Here is a 17,817-nt window from a genome sequence, read left to right as displayed (position 1 = left end):
CGTTATAGGTATTATCCACTTGGCTAGAATATGATCCTACGACCATCATCTCATATTACATTATCCCAGATGGTGATTCCGTCACCTCTACACTTTGGTGATAAGGATTTTTATATGCTTGAGGCGTTACGCCTCGTTACATTACAGATTCCCATAAGGGTCCGATACATGACAGGCGTGCCTATCATCCATTGTGATCAAGCAAATAGGATTAGATCGCTGAGCGAGAGGCACAGTGCACGGCAGATAACAACACTTAATATCAACTAACACTCTACAGAGTTACTATAATCATATGCGGCTCGTTTTCCGTGTCCTAGACATGCTTCCATTTATAGTGACTGGCGCGTAGGACTATATGTTTGTATATTGAGATAAACATGGATTAGGCAGGCTATCTATTGGATAAATACCCAGCTTTAGCGATGCGGCCATCTAATAAGTACATATCCCAGAGTTCATGCATCACGGAATTTTTTTATAACTTCCGGCACGCTTAGCACGACAAGCACGTACGGCAGGACGCTAGCGGAGTTTCGGCTTACAGACTGAAGAGGGTAGCCTAAGAAAATCGAACGGTAAGGACAGCTTTTAACCAACATTACAGTTAGGTGGAGTGGTGTGGCTCACTGGTTAGAGGCGGCAGACCCGAGGGCAGAGAACGGCCTGGGACCAGGGTTCGATTCCCGACGCGGCAGGGTCTTGGACCAGGGTCAGCGGACTCGATAATTCTCACCTCGGTGCCTACTCTAACCAGGGATCACACTCGGCAACTCTGGGCCTTAAGCTTGCCTCATCTCCACAACGGCCCCTCACAAACGCCGGGGATGCCTGGTTTCACCTTGGAGACTCCCAGGAGGGACTATCTCACAGGGAAAGCCAGGACGGGTTCCCCAGCGGTCTATAGCGCTACGAGGCCTGCGGTGCGGGTAGCAGTGCGCTTTACAAGACACACAATTTAGGTGGAAGGTTAGAATCAATTAGAGCTACCAGTTATAGTCGCGCGTTGTTATTTTGCAGATACCGTGTGCAGTAGAAGGCTTTTTTGGTGCACGTCGAGGAAGGGTACGCTTAGAAATCATCACGATAGGTGAGTGCAAGTTTGTGCTCATTACACGAGTATGAACTCTAGTTGGCGGCTACTCATGATTCGTAATCTGTTTTGCAGAACTTCTACAACATATTTCCCTCAGTGAAGGACTTTGATACAGGCCATACGCATTGTCGAGTGGTGAGTGCAGAAAGAGTCAGGTGCCTTAGATTACCATTATACTTAAGGATCAGAGTAATTGGTGGCTATGTATTTACAGGACACTGCAGTGACTGGCATCAGATATAAACTCCAGGTCCATTAGAAGACGCATTAGGTATCTGTTCAAGTCCACCATATACACAATATTTTCGTAAGTTTAATGAGCACCATTTAACACACTATACCGATTAAGGGACATAAGGTAACAAATAGGTGACTTACATCACTCCAAAGCTAATATTAAGATCACATAATATTTTCCAGTCTCTCTCTCCTCTCTTTTTTATAACTGGTAACACCTGCAGTCTTTTTTTTTTCCTTTTTTCACGATGACCCCCCCAAAAACCTAGCAACATTAAAAATTTAGCAAGATCAGAAAGATATGTGTGTATAAATTACTACAATTTAGATTTTTGTTCACAGACCACTGCCCCTGAAGAAGGAACCGACGCGTTCCGAAATGCATTGGGCCAGCGTCAACATATGTTTCTAGTTCAACAATCGTTGTATTATATTAAATGGTTTATTGAGTATGGATTAGTACAATAATCATGCTTATATTCATTGCACCAAACATTAATATGTGATTTCCCAACAAATTAATGTAACATATGACCAATAGCAAAAGAAAAGGTCATACACAAAAGACACTTTGTTTGAAAAATATTAGAGTGTTAGTTTTATTGTGTTTACAAGTATCTGATATATGGTGTTGTATGATTTGACTGTAATTATATGAGAAAATGTTCTGAACTTTAAGGTTCATTAGGTACAGTGCACACTACCCTCAGGGTAACTCCTCAGTTAGTAATTTGATCCTAGTCCCCCCACATTTCATCAATGGTTGGCTCGATTGCTTTCTATATTTATGGTGGAGAGAGCGATATATGAGAGGAAGGGAAAGAAAGCTAAGCAGTTGGGGCAGCAAATCTGGGCCCCTCTCATAAGATGGAAGGCATCAGTCAATAGAAAGCAACAGGAAAGGTACAAGCCTGGTAAAATATCATAAGGAAATGTGATATGGTTATTGTGCAATCCTCTGTATCTCTCTTTATTGATCTTTCTGTATATTTTTTGTTTGTTTAAGCTCTAGCTGACGAATGTATGAACTCTTTTTTGATTTACTACACTGTAACAGTTTTGGTTGCTTTCCTCGATGAAGCCTTGCATATCTTTTATTGTTTTGTTTTGAGATAGACCTGTGCTGATGCCTTGGGAAGAAAAATGGAAAGAATTTTAATAAAGAAGTTTTAAAAAAAAGAAAGGGAGCAAAATTAGTTGCAGAAGGAGCAAAATGACCTTTTGAAACATCCAATATCAATCATGTGCTCCTTTTTAGGTCTCGGCCTGCATAGGCTGCTCTTGTCTTTTGTTTTTCAGTATGGGGGCTTGAACCCGCCCCTCTTCTCCATTGGCTGGCTTGCTAAACGGAGGCCAGCCATTGGAGGAGAGGGGCCGTCACTCCGTTCAAGCCCGGATTCGGGGGGGGGGGTTACTTTCTTTCTCTTTTCTTTCTCTCCTCTTCCCATTGGCTGGAATTTTACATTCCAGCCAATGGGAAGAGGAGAGAAAGAAAACACGCCCCCGAATCCAAAAATGACGCGGCGTTTCTCCGAGGCATTCCTGCCTCACCTCGGAGAAACGTGGTGGTGTCATGGCGGAGCTCGCTTGTTGCTTGTTTTTCTTTTCATGTTTATTTTTACCTTGGTCGGGTGAACGTGCACTTTTATCACTTCGTTGTGCAACAGGCTGAAGTTTTGAACACGCCCTCTCCTCACACCAGGGACACAACTTATTTAGAGATTCCTGCGGTGCTTGATCGTCTTTTTCAAGCAGCACAGTCGGCGCACGCTAGCGCCCAGAAGCCCCTGTAGCCCCACACATGCCCGGGCTGAGAGTCTAGAGATGTCCTGTGCTCAGCGCACGCGAGCGCCCAAAAGCCTCTATAGCCCCACACATGCCCAGCTGAGTGTCTAGAGATGCCCTGTGCTCAGCGCACGCTAGCGCCCAGAAGCCTCTATAGCCCCACACATGCCCCGCTGAGTGTCTAGAGATGCCCTGTGCTCAGCGCCCGCGAGTGCCCAGAAGCCCTGTAGCCCCACACATGCCCGGAAGAGTGTCAAGAGATGCCCTGTGCTCAGCGCACGCGAGGGTTAGCGCCCAGAAGCCCCCCGCGCATCACCGTGTGTGTCTTCTGCAGGGCTTGGATTTCCACAGCTCCCGGAGAGCGAAGTTCGGAAACGTGTTCAAGACCCACCTGCTGGGGAAACCCGTGTTCCGGTTGACGGGGGCGGAGAACGTGCGCAGGATCCTGCTGGGGGAGCATTCCCTGGTGAACAGCCAGTGGCCGCAGAGCACCTAGATCATCCTGGTCCCGCACACCCTGGTCAACTGTGTGGGAGAGGAGCACGGGCAGCGGAGGAAGGTGAGCGGCGAGGGGACCGCGCGTGCGCGTGGGGTGGCGGCAGAGGCGCCCATGGAACGGGGGGGAGACGGTCCCAGGCAGCCTGACTGGAAAAGGACAGCGGAGTCGCATTACTGTGGTGACAAAGAAGTGTGCACAGCGCGATGTGTGAATGTTGTGTGAGGGGGCAGAGCCTTGTAGGACACCCCCAGTGTTAGGGAGAAGGTGGTGTGGGGCAGTGGGGTCTTTCACAGTCCAGGAGATAGGTAGGGTGCGGCGGTGGGATGGTCCCGTAAGTTCCGGAGGAGGCTCTAGAATTTGGAGGTCCCATGATTAGGGTTGGTCTTGGGCCCAACAGAGTGGCACCACACAGTCCCGTGTGGGAGTCAGCTGGGGCCTCCGAGGGAAGGGCTGGCTTTAGAGAAGAGGGTAGGACAACTCAGAGGGGGGGGGTGCAGTCCCAGGTGATTCTACATCCAGACTGCAACCTTTCCTGTCAAATGGGGCTCCAGAGAGGGTCAGTTCACGGAGAGTCTAAGAGAGAGTCCTTCACGGGGGTGAGACCTAGCCCAAACTCGTTCTTTCCGGCTTCATGTGCCGCCTAATTTACCCCGATCTGGGATGTTTCACGCACTCACTGGCCACGTGGCATCTTTGATGCTGGTCCACGTGAGTTCAGAGCACCCTCGATTCAGTTAGGGACCCTGGGGGGGGGGCAAGGGGGTAAGCCGGACCCGTGGTCGACATGTTTCAGCCAGTTTTGCTCTGCCCATTGGGTCACTTGGCTGTCGTCAGCCCCAATTGCTATTACATTTTTCATATTGGGTTAGTTCAAGCCAGCCAGAACTACAACACCCAGAATGCACTAGGTTGTGGCATACAATGAGTTGTACAGCGCTCTGGAATGGCTTCAATCTGCCCTAGTTTGACGCAGCTCGTTTCTGGCGCGAGTTTGGAGAAATTGGGGTATTCTGAATGGATTTTAGCTCTGATTCTTGCAGACCCTTGCACCGGTGAAACGTCACATCGGTGTAGGGCGCAGGCCCGGACCTGGACTGACCCTTCCCCTCATTGAAAGAGGGCTGTCCTGGGTGAATGAACTAAGGCACTCACTCACGTAAGACTGATTGCAGGGAGGTTTGACTAATAGGTGGTTTGTCCACATCGGTCATGTGTACAAACATTAAAACATTAATGAACCGCGGCGTGCATGAGACCAGCATCCATTCGAAGGATTTGTGATTCGTAATAATAATTAAATGTCTCACTTTAAATAGTAAAAGCCTGGACGGTGTGTACTACTTAATGGGGTTGCAACAGTCACGGTGGGATTTTAAAATGCCTGCTTTGAAAAAGCTTGTTTAACACTTGTTTTTCTTGCCTCTGTTCCCTGCTTCTGATAGTTTATTTTCTTGCCTCTGTTCCCTGGGGCGTTACTGGGCAGAGATGGGCGTGCTGCTAACCTAGACTGAGGGATGTCTGTGTGTGTGTGGCTCTGTGTATGTGTGTGTGGCTCTGTGTGTGTGTTGGACTCTTTGTGTGTGTGTTGGGCTCTGTTTGTGTGTGTGTGTGTTGGACTCTGTGTGTGTGTGTGTGTGTGTGTTGGGCTCTGTGTGTGTGTGTTGGGCTCTGTGTGTGTTTGTGTGTTGGGCTCTGTGTGTGTGTGCTGGGCTCTGTGTGTGTGTGTGGGGGGCTCTGTCTGTGTGTGTGTGTGGGGCTCTGTCTGTATGTGTGTGTGGCTCTGTCTGTGTGTGTGTGTGTGTGTGTGTGGCTCTGTCTGTGTGTGTGTGTGGCTCTGTCTGTGTGTGGCTGTGTCTGTGTGTGTGTGTGGCTCTGTCTGTGTGTGTGTGGCTCTGTCTGTGTGTGTGTGTGGCTCACTGTGTGTGGGGGGGGCTCTCTGTTGTGTGTGTGGCTCTGTGTGTGTGTGTGTGTGTGTGTGTGGCTTTCTGTATGTGTGGCTCTGTGTCCGCTAATACTCTCTACTACTCTCTAATGCTCACCTATTGCCATTGTAAATGACAATACCATTTATTTATGTTTTTTTTTAAAAATGAAAAATGAAAAAAATGCCATTGCAATGCCAATAGCTCTAACTTTAACAAAGCTGAGGCCATTGCATTGTAAATGCTTGTTGAATATGGTGTTAGGGACATTTTGAGGACCATTAGGGAGTCATCTACCCCTTTGTGTAGATGTCAGCATCTACCATCCAGTCAGGTTCCTCCACAGAAAGGGAGTCCCAGGAAAGCACCAAGACACCTGGCATCACTTCCGAACCTGCAACCAAGGAGACATCAGTTTCCCTCCAGAGGGGGTGTTCCTCTGGACCAATAGCAGAGGATTCCAAAAAGACCACCATCAAGAGGTGTAAGCACTAATTTCCTTCTGTAAGGCACCAGCGTTTTATTTTGGACAATTTCTAGAACACATTGGCTTCAAATAACTGTAAATTCCCCCTAATAATTTTATTCTAACCTACTAGTTAATTCCGTCTCTGGAAAAAATGTTATGTTACCATTTTCATTTCATTCTAGATTAAAACATATATTCCACTTTGTATTTTCTATTGTGCTTTTTTTAAGCTTAAAAAAGTTAATTTAGTGATAGTTGTATTTTTCAATTATAATCTCAAATATAAGCATTATAATATTAAATACAAAAATAAAAAATGTTTGGAATACTCATGTGTATGTTACACATTCCACAATTATATGGCACATATGGCATGGAGACATGCATTGATGCTATAAAAATCAGCGAGACACAAAATTAATTTCTTAAAATTGTTTTATTTTAGCAAGCATTTGGTGGTTTTTATATAGTAAAAAAATTGTGTAACTATTATTTTGTGTGTTTACCAAACAGAAACATACCTAACCATAACCAAACTTTGGCATCTGCTGTAGCCCCTTGGAATACACTTCACATTTACACAATATTAATGATTACATCTAAAACACTACTCAGAGGTTCCATTTTCACCATTACATAAATAAGGGCCAAGATGCATCCACATTTGTTGATGTCATTTCAGAAACATGCACACATTGGAATCACTCCATGACTCAGAAAATGTTGTTGGAGAAGAAGATACACATAAACACATCAATATGAAAAACTCTTTCCTCCAACAAATGTGCATAACTAGATATATTGCTCACACATTCAAAGATTCACCAATTATTCTATTCTGTTACTGGATATGAAGTGTGATGTGGGTCATAAGGAGATCAAGGAAATAATTGATACATTTATTAATGTACACTAATATACACTGACATCCTCATATAAGAACACATATTTCCACTATTTATATACATGTAAATAAAGTTTCAACATTACCCACACCACACTCCAAAGAAATGAAGACATGCACTCCACAACACCATGAGTAGACAGGCATGAGATGATAAGTGTATTTTTAATCCAGTGCAACATCACACAAAACCTTGACCAAGGTGTGTGTGTGTTACGCAAAAACGTGTTGAGTTATTTTTGGTGTTGCACTGGATTACAAATGCACGTATTATCTCATGTCCAGCTGCTCATGGTGTTCTGGAGTGTCGGTCTTCATCTCTTTGGAGAGTGGTTTGGATATTTGCGGGTGCCTCGCCCACGCAAGGACCGAAGCTGCAAGGTCCCAACTGCGAGGATCTGTGATCTGCAAAGTTTAACATTGACATACAAAAATAATCATAAATGCTATATTTTCTAAACATCTAAAACCTGCTTTAGGTACTCCTTTTCAGCCACCTAAAAGAGACATCATTGAAATCAACAATTAGAAGGTATTGATAAAACCATAATTAATTTTAATAATTAAAGTTTAATAGTTCTGTAATTTTTAAAGAAAAACTTACCCTCATGCAAAGAAGTTGTCAATTACTTCTTTTCTGAAGCCAGCACTTTCTTTCTCACCAGTGTCATCTAATGCTGCTAATCACCAACATCATCCTGGGCATCCTTGTTGTATCCTCAACAGGGATGAAAGAGATGTTCCACCACAGAGTAATGTTGTGCAGCACACAATATAAAAGAGTTATTTGGCGCAGCTTGTCAGGTGATTAGAGGAGGGCCCCGCCAGACTTATCGAGCCAATGAAAACATGCTTTGAGGAGCCTAACAGCTCGACCCACAGGCCTCCTTGTTTGAACATGTGCCTCACTAAAGCAGACTTCCCCTGGCATGGTTGGATTCCTCAGAAGTGCTAACAATCACTGTCTGTTAGGGAATCCATAGTCTCCTCTAAAATAAAAATGAATATATATATATGTAATTGACATTAATAAGACCCTTATCTGTCCATATTTTTCAATGTTTGATAATAGCACTTACCAACAAGTCAGGCCCTCATATTTCCAAGTTGTGCCATCTGCTGTTATATACTACTATTTCTTAACACTATGGAGACTTTGGTGGATCCAGGACATCTTGCACATACACTGGTGATATACAGGTCCGGAATGCAGACCACCTGCACATTGATTGAAGGGTAATTTTTTTCTGTTTCTGTAAACTTGCTCTTTGTCATGAGTTGGTACCAAAGCAATATTTGTTTCATCAATTGCACAAACATGTTGTATGAATCCCAATGCAAACAGGTCTCTCGTTATAGTGCTCAGGGTGCCCACAACAGTAGAAATGTGGGTGTAATTATTTCTGTGAGTGATCATCACATTCAGAAATTCTTGGAGCACACTTAAGATGTTTCCCATTCTTAATTGTGCTCCAAGAATTTCAGAATGTGATGTTTATAGTGAGTACAGGGTTGAGTGTCAGCCCCTTTTTCTCTGCCCACCTCTGCCAAATCTTGGGATGTTTTTGAGGTCACCCCCTCAACTGAATCGCAGTAAACTCAAGGCCCATGCAGAAGTCATGCCCTTTTTCCAGATGCCCAACAGAGGCGGGCTGTCATGCCTCATTTAGCGATAGAGAAACTGAGAAATAGCAGATGCCACTTATATCTATTGGGAACCAACCCCTGTACTTCTACACCCAAGAGAAGAAAACTGACCTTAAAGTGAATTGGAAATGTTCAGAATATTATTCCAATAAATGTTATGGTCATGCTACTACCAGGGTAACAACTGTATTATACACTAGCGAACATAACCATCCGCCTAATGTTTATGAAATTGAAGTGAGAGTAACCCTTGATAATATAAAAGAATTAAGTACTAGCTCACAAACCCCTACAAGTGTTATACTTAAAGGAATTTTGCCTAAAGTACCCAAAGAAGCAACCGGTCAATTACCATCCATTGCTTCAATTAAAATAACCATAGCTAGGACCAAAAAAGCAACAACAATCACAATACCTACTCCTAAAAATTTTGAAGATGTCATAATTCCCCAGAGCTAGGTATAACACACAGTGACTAATGAACCTTTTATTTTCTACGACAATAAAAACAAAGATACAAGAATTATTATGTTTGCTACAGCAAACAATATAACTAAACTTCAACAATACCAAACATGGATGATGGATGGGACCTTTACAATATGCCCCAAACCATTCTACCAACTTTACCGTATCCATGGCCAATATCATAACAGTTGCATCCCCTTTATTTATGCATTGTTACCAAATAAACAGAATGCAACATATACTGAAATGTTAGGTAAAATAAAGCAAGAAAAAAACTACTTTTTTCCTCAAAGAATAATATCAGACTTTGAGCAGGCTATGATAAACTCTATTTAATCAATGTTTATGGAGACATCTACAGAAATATGCACTTAGGGGCTGACTCCGATCTCGCTCGGAAGGGCTCCGAATGCGATCCGGCCGGAAAAAGTACGAGCCGTACTCTTGTTTTCCGTCCGACTTATACAGCTGTACGAGCGAGCAACTACGATGCGAGAAACGCGAAATCGCCAACTGAATCGTTTCTGGGTCAGAACCGTTCCGTACGTCTAGTCCGTAAACAGACCGCGCCATGCATTGGAGGCAAATTAAGACCGAGCCAGTACGATTCGGAACGCTCCAGGAAGCGGACTTTGGAGATCTGCGCCGGACCCCCCTTTACCCGTAGCCTTATGAGCCTATCACAGGGGAAGACCCATGGGTCCCCCCTACACATGCATGTACATTGCGGGCGGCACAGATGCGTCCCCACTACAGGGGGCGCCTTTGTGCTCTACGTACTTTTTTCATCAATGGGAGCCCATATACGCATTGTACAACAGGCTCCCATTGACTTCAGTGGGGCTCAAGCGACCCGTGTCCGTCAGCGCTTGTTCACATCATACTCGGGTGCTCGGAGCCCCGGAGCACTAGTCGGTCAGAAAGCCCTTTGGATCCGAGTCGGACGGAGCCTTCTCCCAGCGAGATCAGAATCGGCCCCTAAGTGTCGAATATGCAACAAATATTACCTTTGCAAACCAAATTAAAAATCTAATTGCCCTCATCCCATATGGCCCAGGTACACACCCATGCACTATGCTCAATGTACAGGGAGTGTGAAAGTACTGACAACATAGCTGACACTGGGCCCTGGTGTATGCAGCACAAGGCCCTCCTGTGACCAGTGCAAACACTAACACCAGGACAACAAGGTCAGATATCTTGCACAGGAACTCACAACCACAGTCATGGCAGCATGCTCCATGGGGCCAGTTGCAAATCAGACTCAAACTACCAGCACGGCCTGTCACACACACCCCTTACATAAACATAGCCACCTGGGACAGGTAATGGAGTGCCCCACTGTCACAATCGTCATGTAACACAACAAATACAGATCTGATGAAGCATCCAAGCAAAAAATGCACAGTGCTGATTCACAAGTCCCTTGCGCTCATATCACAACGCCGTAGCTTCACCTTTGTGATGCAGCGGACGCACAAAATGTGCACCATGGTGCTGGGTATTGACAAGGCGATGCATCTGGGAGATGTGCCATGTTCTAAAGCCCTGTGCCAGAAGTAGGTGTACTGGTTGTGGTGTGGTGGGCGGTGGCTGCCCGTCACGGCACAGCAACACCTTCCAAAAGTGGCTGAGTGAAATCTTAAATATTTCACTCAGTCACTTTTATGTACATGCTGCCTCAAAACCCTGTGCATGCGTGAAGCAGACGTAAGGATTGACACAGCATTGTGCAGATAGAGCCACACAGAGCATTGCTGTATTTGCATTGCGCCAGCGACACAACTCCAGCAATGTGCCACTTCCATGGTACAGATGCGTGACGCAGCTGTTCTGTTTTCTAACCATGGTGATCCACAGTATTAATGTGTTGCATCCATGCTGGCATACCTGTGGTGCACAATGACTGACAAATCCCTGCTGATATGCCTGGCTGTGCCAGTCATTGTAAATAGGCCCTCACATGTCAATGGCTCCTGAGTACAGATCTATCTGCCCCACAAAATACCCATCCACAAGTGAACATTGAGAAAAATCCAAAGCAGGTGGAACAGTGACAATGACAATGTATATGAAAATTGGATGTTGCATTAAATGGCATTAACATCGTTTGACTCTCACACCCACAGCCCAATGTGCGGAACCTACCCCCCACCAGGGGGGAGATGGATCACAGTCCCAGGCTCTGTAGGACCCTGATCCCACCAACAGCGATGCCTCTCACCACTCCATGGATGACCCGACCAACCTGGCACCTCTGGATCCCAAACCAATGCAGCAGCTGAATCAGGGACATCTGCGCCAACCACCACACCCATTCCTGCCACATCCCAGCAGACAGCTCGGAGCCCTGCCCACAATCCACAACTGAGCCAGTCTGACAATGAGGGACAAGGTTCGCCGGGCACCCAGGAGGTGGCAGACAACACCACCACTGTCAACCCTCAGGGGTCCCGTCGACCCGATGTGCCCACAACAGCAGGCCAGGCTCGTGTGGGCAGGGGTGGTGGAAGTGGCACAAGGCAGAGGCGAGAACCTGACCAGCAAGCTGCTGGGCCCGGTATATCTGAACTGAGAAACATCATGGAGATATATCGGCGGGACACCAGGGAGTTCAGCCAGGGAGTGGGGGCCCTCATCGAATTAAAAAACCAGCAGGCGGAGCAACATGCCAGTCAACGACGACACCAAGAACGGATGGAGGCAAGACTGGCTAAGCTCTTGGCGGTGGAGAGGGACATAAGCCAATCACTCCGTCGGATCGCTGACAACATGCAGCACCCTCCCTGTGTCACCAGGCCAGAAACATCGAGGCTGAGACTGCCAACAGGCACAGGGAGGGAGGAGGAGGTGGAATCATCCGACGGAGTGTCCCAGGTATCGTCAAGGCCCCTGCGTATGAGGGTCCTCCAAGGAAGGTGGGTCATCCACGGAGAAGACGTTGAGAGGCAGTGGGTCATGCGCATCTCCCAGGTCACCTGGTCTGGCATCTTGCCTTTGTGTGCAACAGCATCACCTTATTGACTGTCTGACTCTCCCACATGGACTTGCTGGTCGCAGTGTGACCAATGATGCCAAGCACTGTGGTCTGGACTCTGTTGACTCAAACTGCAAGGCATCACATCTCCCTCCGTGAACTTTGGATTCCCAGCATTTTTGCACTGCACCTGCCACCTACTCACATTTCACGCACAAGATGGATAAATAAATGTAACAAACACAATACATATTGATGTTGAAGTCTTTTTCCCAGAGTCAATAACATACGTGTGGGGATATGTCAAAGTATGCCAGATTGTGGAACAAACTCAAGCCATCCATACACTGGGATCTGAGTCCGGTTGAGGACACACGTAGGTCACAATGTATCATCAACTACATACATGGAGGGCAATACTCACCCGTGATGGTTACTATCTGCTGAGGGGGGGGGGGAGTTGGCTTGCCATACTGCTCTGACAGACAGTTACGGAAGAGTCTCATGACGGTGTAGAGGTCATGGGTAATTTGTAGGTGTCCAGGGAGGGAGTACCAGGTCTGTTTGTTGAGGTGGGAGAACTATCACCGCATTCAGTTGTACTGTGGATGTGATGAATGTTGCCCAAGGCAAGGGTGGCTGGACAGACTTCGGGCAACGGGATGTTGGATGGGAGACGTCCATATCTGTTTTTTGGGCTGTGGTTGTGGAGTGCCTACTGAGTGTGGCTGAGGAGTATGAAGGCGATCCTGCAGTTGAAAGTGGGACTATTGTAGGTATCTCAGGTGGACGGTCATGTGGCTGTGGCAGGGGATGTTGAGGATGAGGTGTGCGCATGCACCCTGGATGTGCACAAGTACTCCTGGAGTCTGGCTCTTGTTCCTGTGTAGAGGTTGTTGCCGTAGTTGAGCCGGCTGGTGTCGTGGACCTGGGTGGCTGTCTGTCTTGACTAGGAGTGGATCCATCTGAAGATCATTTCCAGCATGTGGAGGGACTTGCAGCATGAGGTAGCGATGGTGTTGACTTGGAGAACTGGATGCAAACGTTGATGTGCCAATGCAGGATGGTGGTGTGCTTGTCCTCCAGCCAGGAGTTGCTCTACCCCTGACCCGTGTATTCTGTGTAGGTGCGGGCCTGCGTGCTGATGTAGTAGTCCGATATCTGAGGAGCAATCAATAAAGTAGTGTCCCAGCTCAGTGGTCTCAGATTTTGACAAAATTTATGGGGAAGCCTCTCTGCTCAATTAGCAGATGTGTTCATCCAGTTCCCCTACTGACCCCTGCCCGCAAAGCAATACAACATCCTTGCTAAGATTCAAAATCACCATTTAAAAGCCATTTGGAACCTTTAGTTCAGATTGGGTTCTAATCCGGATGCGTGGAGACACACGTTCCTCCTGCCCATCTTAAGTAAAGGCAACGCAGATCCTGAATATCCTTCCAATCATACACCAAACTGTGTTTATCAGTTCCGGCCAAGATTTCAGTGAAATTTTCCTGCCAGCAACTGATGCCCTTTGTTGAAGATAATAGCCTCCTTCACGATATGCAATCCAGCTTCCATCCCGGCTATAGTACGCAGTTTGCCCTCATAGAAATGGCAGACTCTATACGCTGGGAGGTCGACGGAGGTTCCAAGGCGGCTTTGGTGCTGTTAGACATGTCTACATCATTTGACACCGTCGACCATCCCATTCTTCAGAACCGCATGAAGACCATAGGTGTGGGGGCCTCAGTGCTGAACTGGATATTGTCCTAACTATCTGACCACACACAGCAGGTCCGCACCTAACCTTTCTTCTCCCCAGTTAAATCACTGAAGTGGGGTGTGCCGCAGGGCTCTGCTCTGAGCTCGCTGCATTTTAATATTTACTTAACCCCGCTGGCTGAATCGATTGCCATGTCTGAAGTCAAAATAATATCATATGCTGATGATCTTCAGCTTCTAATCACCTAAATTCCTGTCTGAGCAGCAAATTTTGACCCTCTCCAAAATTGTCTGAAATTTGCGGCCTGGATGGACCACATTTTCTTGAAACTTCATCCAGATAACACCTAGGTCCTATACTCTTTAACCAACCTTCTGCCCTCTCTTCCAATCTTTGGTAGCCAGAGTAACTGGCCATTGCTCCGGCACACAAGGACTTGGTCAGGGATCAGTGACTCAGATGGGACAATCAGCTATCCCTTCCCACACAGGTACAAGAGGCGGGTGCCGCTTCTTTAGGCAACATTTAAATCATCTACAGGTCTGTTAGCTATCTGCACAATGTACCCCAGAAAACAGTGGTTCACGCACTGATCACCTCCCATTTTGACTACGCAAAATGCCCATCCGTGTGTCTCACATTAGGCTTGCCACGTATACTGCAGACGCTCAAAAATGCGGCTGACCGCCTGACATGTGGATTCTCAGTTTGACAACATATCTACCCGTTTCTTCGGCTAGTCCATTGGCTGACCATGGCTACACAACTAGATTTCTATGCGCTGACACGCGCCTTCAGGGAAGGACAAGACCGTGGGCCGGTCTACCTAAGGAGGAGCCTTTATCCCTATTGTCAATCACGATCTCTACGTTCCAATGACAAGCACTTGCTCATTGGTCCTTGGTTTGACAAACCAAGATCAGGAGGTGAAACCTTACAGGTAGGAACGACCGAATGTTGGACTAAGCCACCTCTTCCGCTGTGTATAATTCTGTCTGAATGTGAGTCTTGCCAAGCCCTTGAAACCTGGTCATTTTGCCTGCTTGATTATTGCTCCTCCTTATGCTGCCTCCTTTTCGGCGCACTACAGCGCTGGAACACCCCGTTGTGTTAAATGTGCACCCAATAAATGCATATTAATATAATTGTAGATGGCTTAGCAGCATTGTGTGTGTAGGCTTGCAGATCTGTAGATGATAGTTACAGGATGTTGGTGTGAAACCTGAAGTGCAGATGTTTGACAATGCTGAGTGTGTCCTTGGTGTTGTATGTGACCCTGAGGGTGTACCTCATAAAGTATTGTTAATCATACTCCTGGATTGTTGGTGTTGGTCCCTGTGGGTGATCTAGTATCCATCTGTGATGGCAATGTAGAAGTAGCGTGCTGAGGTTGTGTACAACCAGGTTACAGTAATGAAGGCGATGTGTGTTGCTATTGTGTTGATGAGGTAACAGAGTCCAATGAGGTGCTGGTGGAAGTAGCGTGTGTGCATTACGAGGCACTTGACCTGGTTATACGGACATGCACTGTTATGTGGGGCAGCGTGGTGTTGGCAGTATGAGTTGTACACACAGCCTGCGAAGCTGTCATGGGTGCGCTTAGGGGTTGCCTGATACCAGGTGGATGATTGTCTGATGTTCACTGTGTGGAGGGTGGCAGGAGCATGAGTCTGTTGTGTTACCTGCGTCATGTAATGACCAGAGGGTCTTGCACTGTGCACGTTGCAGGCGGTGACGGTCCTGCCTTTGGCACGGAGGTGGTGCAACAGTGGCACTGACAAGCTGCAGACTGCCTTAAGAATGGATGGATGGATGGAGGAGCATCTTGGAGGCGTGTGTGTTGCAGAATCAGGGCACTCAGTGTTGCGGTGTCGCTGGGGAGGCAGCAGCAGGAATGAGTGAACACATGATGCCAGAAGGGGTGAGACACCATGCAAAACTAGCACACAAAGACAAGGATTTTTGCTAGGCACTATGGAACATGTGTATGGAAAGGAAGGAGTGTCTGGTTACTCATGGGTCACTGCACGAAAATGGGTAAACAATCCCCAAATATGACGGGTACAGGATCAGGCACCAAAAGGACAAGTGGGGCACAGGACACACAGCGTCAGCAGGTGTTGCCTGCCCGTTGTGGGTATGAAGCTAAAACAATACATACACAACCATGTACGTCATGCACAATATGGACCATTAGCCATTACAAACAGCATGCATGTTGCCACAGTACACATAACCACATATGCACAATCATTGAAAATTATGCCATAGATGACGCATGCAGACTGGCAAGAGATCTACGGTGACAGTAATGAGGCACAATGTACTGTTGGGAACACATTTTCAACACAAATGGATCAAGTTTGTTTTGAGGCCATGCTGCTTTAGCCAATGTACATGGCCAGTGGCATTGCTCTGAAGAAAAAAACAGTCATGCAATGATGTTACCTGTAATGCTGGTGAAACAAACTCCACACGACTGTCAGGGACTGTCCGTACCTTTGATCCTCAGAGTCGTGCGATGATGAAAGGGGTCCATCTCCAGATAGCCCCTTGGTCTGAGTATAAATGACAGACTCAAAAGGGTGATCAGGCGAGGGAAGGAGAGGATGGGAACAGCAGGGAGGGAGATGTGAAACAAAGGTAAACAAGCATATGGATTCAACACTTCTTGTCACTGAATCACCAAATACCTCATGACCTATACTGTAACAGTTACACCTGTGAAGTTTAACCACAGCCACTGTATCCTATTTGGGATCACAGAATTTGAAATGATACTAGATCTGAGGATTGAACACGGACACATAAAAGGTAGCAGAGTTTGTCACCTAAAGGAAGGGTGTGTAACACTGACCAGGCTGCTTCAATGCAATTAGATCCATGCGGTCATCAAGTAAGTCACTGTGTATGAATGAGGCTCCAAATTACATTAAATTGAATGGGTAGCAGTGCTACTCACACAATGCCAACAATCCGTAGTTAGCCCTGGGAATCAGTGATGGTCATGAAGGAAAATCACACATCACCCGCAAGAGCCGTAATAAGCTCATCCAAAGAGGAATGGAAATATCTAAACACAAGGAAGCCCCGCAAGAGCCAGTCATTGGCTCTTCAAACTGTGCCTTACAATGCCGAATATGACAAGCAGGTGGGACCAAACTCAACAGAGAGTAATGAGGAACAAAGCCACTAAACCACCCCTACCGTGACCAGGACTGCACAAGAGAATCCTGGGATTAACGTCACCCGACTGGTGTCACGGAAGTGTGTACATTTGCCACAGCACAACGTCATCAGCGCAACATTCCTGGCATCATGGTAATAGAAAGTTAAGATCAACTTACAGAGAAGGATTGCAAAGCAGTGTCCTCCACCGGCACTGATATAGCGACGTGACAGTGACATGACATACTGACACAAGGGGCAATGCATCCATACGAACAGACTCACAGGACAGTTGACTGAACATGTGGGACATACACTGGCCCACACCTTCACAACATGGTTGTTTGGAAATCAAACTGTACTGGCCCACAAGATTAAGGGGACAAGCCAGACACATCCTGCTGCACACAGTGAGGCTGCAATTCCACACAGAGCCTGTGGGTGTGATGTCCCACACAATGTCAACCGGTGTTATCCGCAATGTGTCAGGGTCAAGGTTTACACACATTGATGCATTCACCAGAGTCAAAACTCAACAACAGATGACTGTCAAGATGGGTGACTCTCCTGTCATCGGAGTGTTGCAACATGCACTTTGAACCATGGTAATGAGACATGTATGTATAGTTCTACAACATGCACAGAAACAGTTCCCACACATTCCCAAACCATACCAACCCAAAATAGCCTGTTTGGATTTCTTACCCGAACTGACATTTCCACATGTCCGTGCATGGAACGCTTATTCGGCACATGTTGCAATCATCATGAGGAATAGCAGGAGCACTAAGATGACACGAACAGACAACAGGCAGAGCAACCTAGAAATGAAAGGCACACAAGGGGTCACGTTCAAAATATTTCCCTACAGACATGTTCATGTAAAAAACACTAACAAAGTAGTACATATGTACATTTCAAGATCACTCATTGCGCA

The sequence above is a fragment of the Lissotriton helveticus genome, chromosome 3_1 (assembly GCF_964261635.1).
Source record: "Lissotriton helveticus chromosome 3_1, aLisHel1.1, whole genome shotgun sequence".
NCBI lineage: Eukaryota > Metazoa > Chordata > Amphibia > Caudata > Salamandridae > Lissotriton > Lissotriton helveticus.
This window is presented reverse-complemented; position numbering follows the sequence as displayed.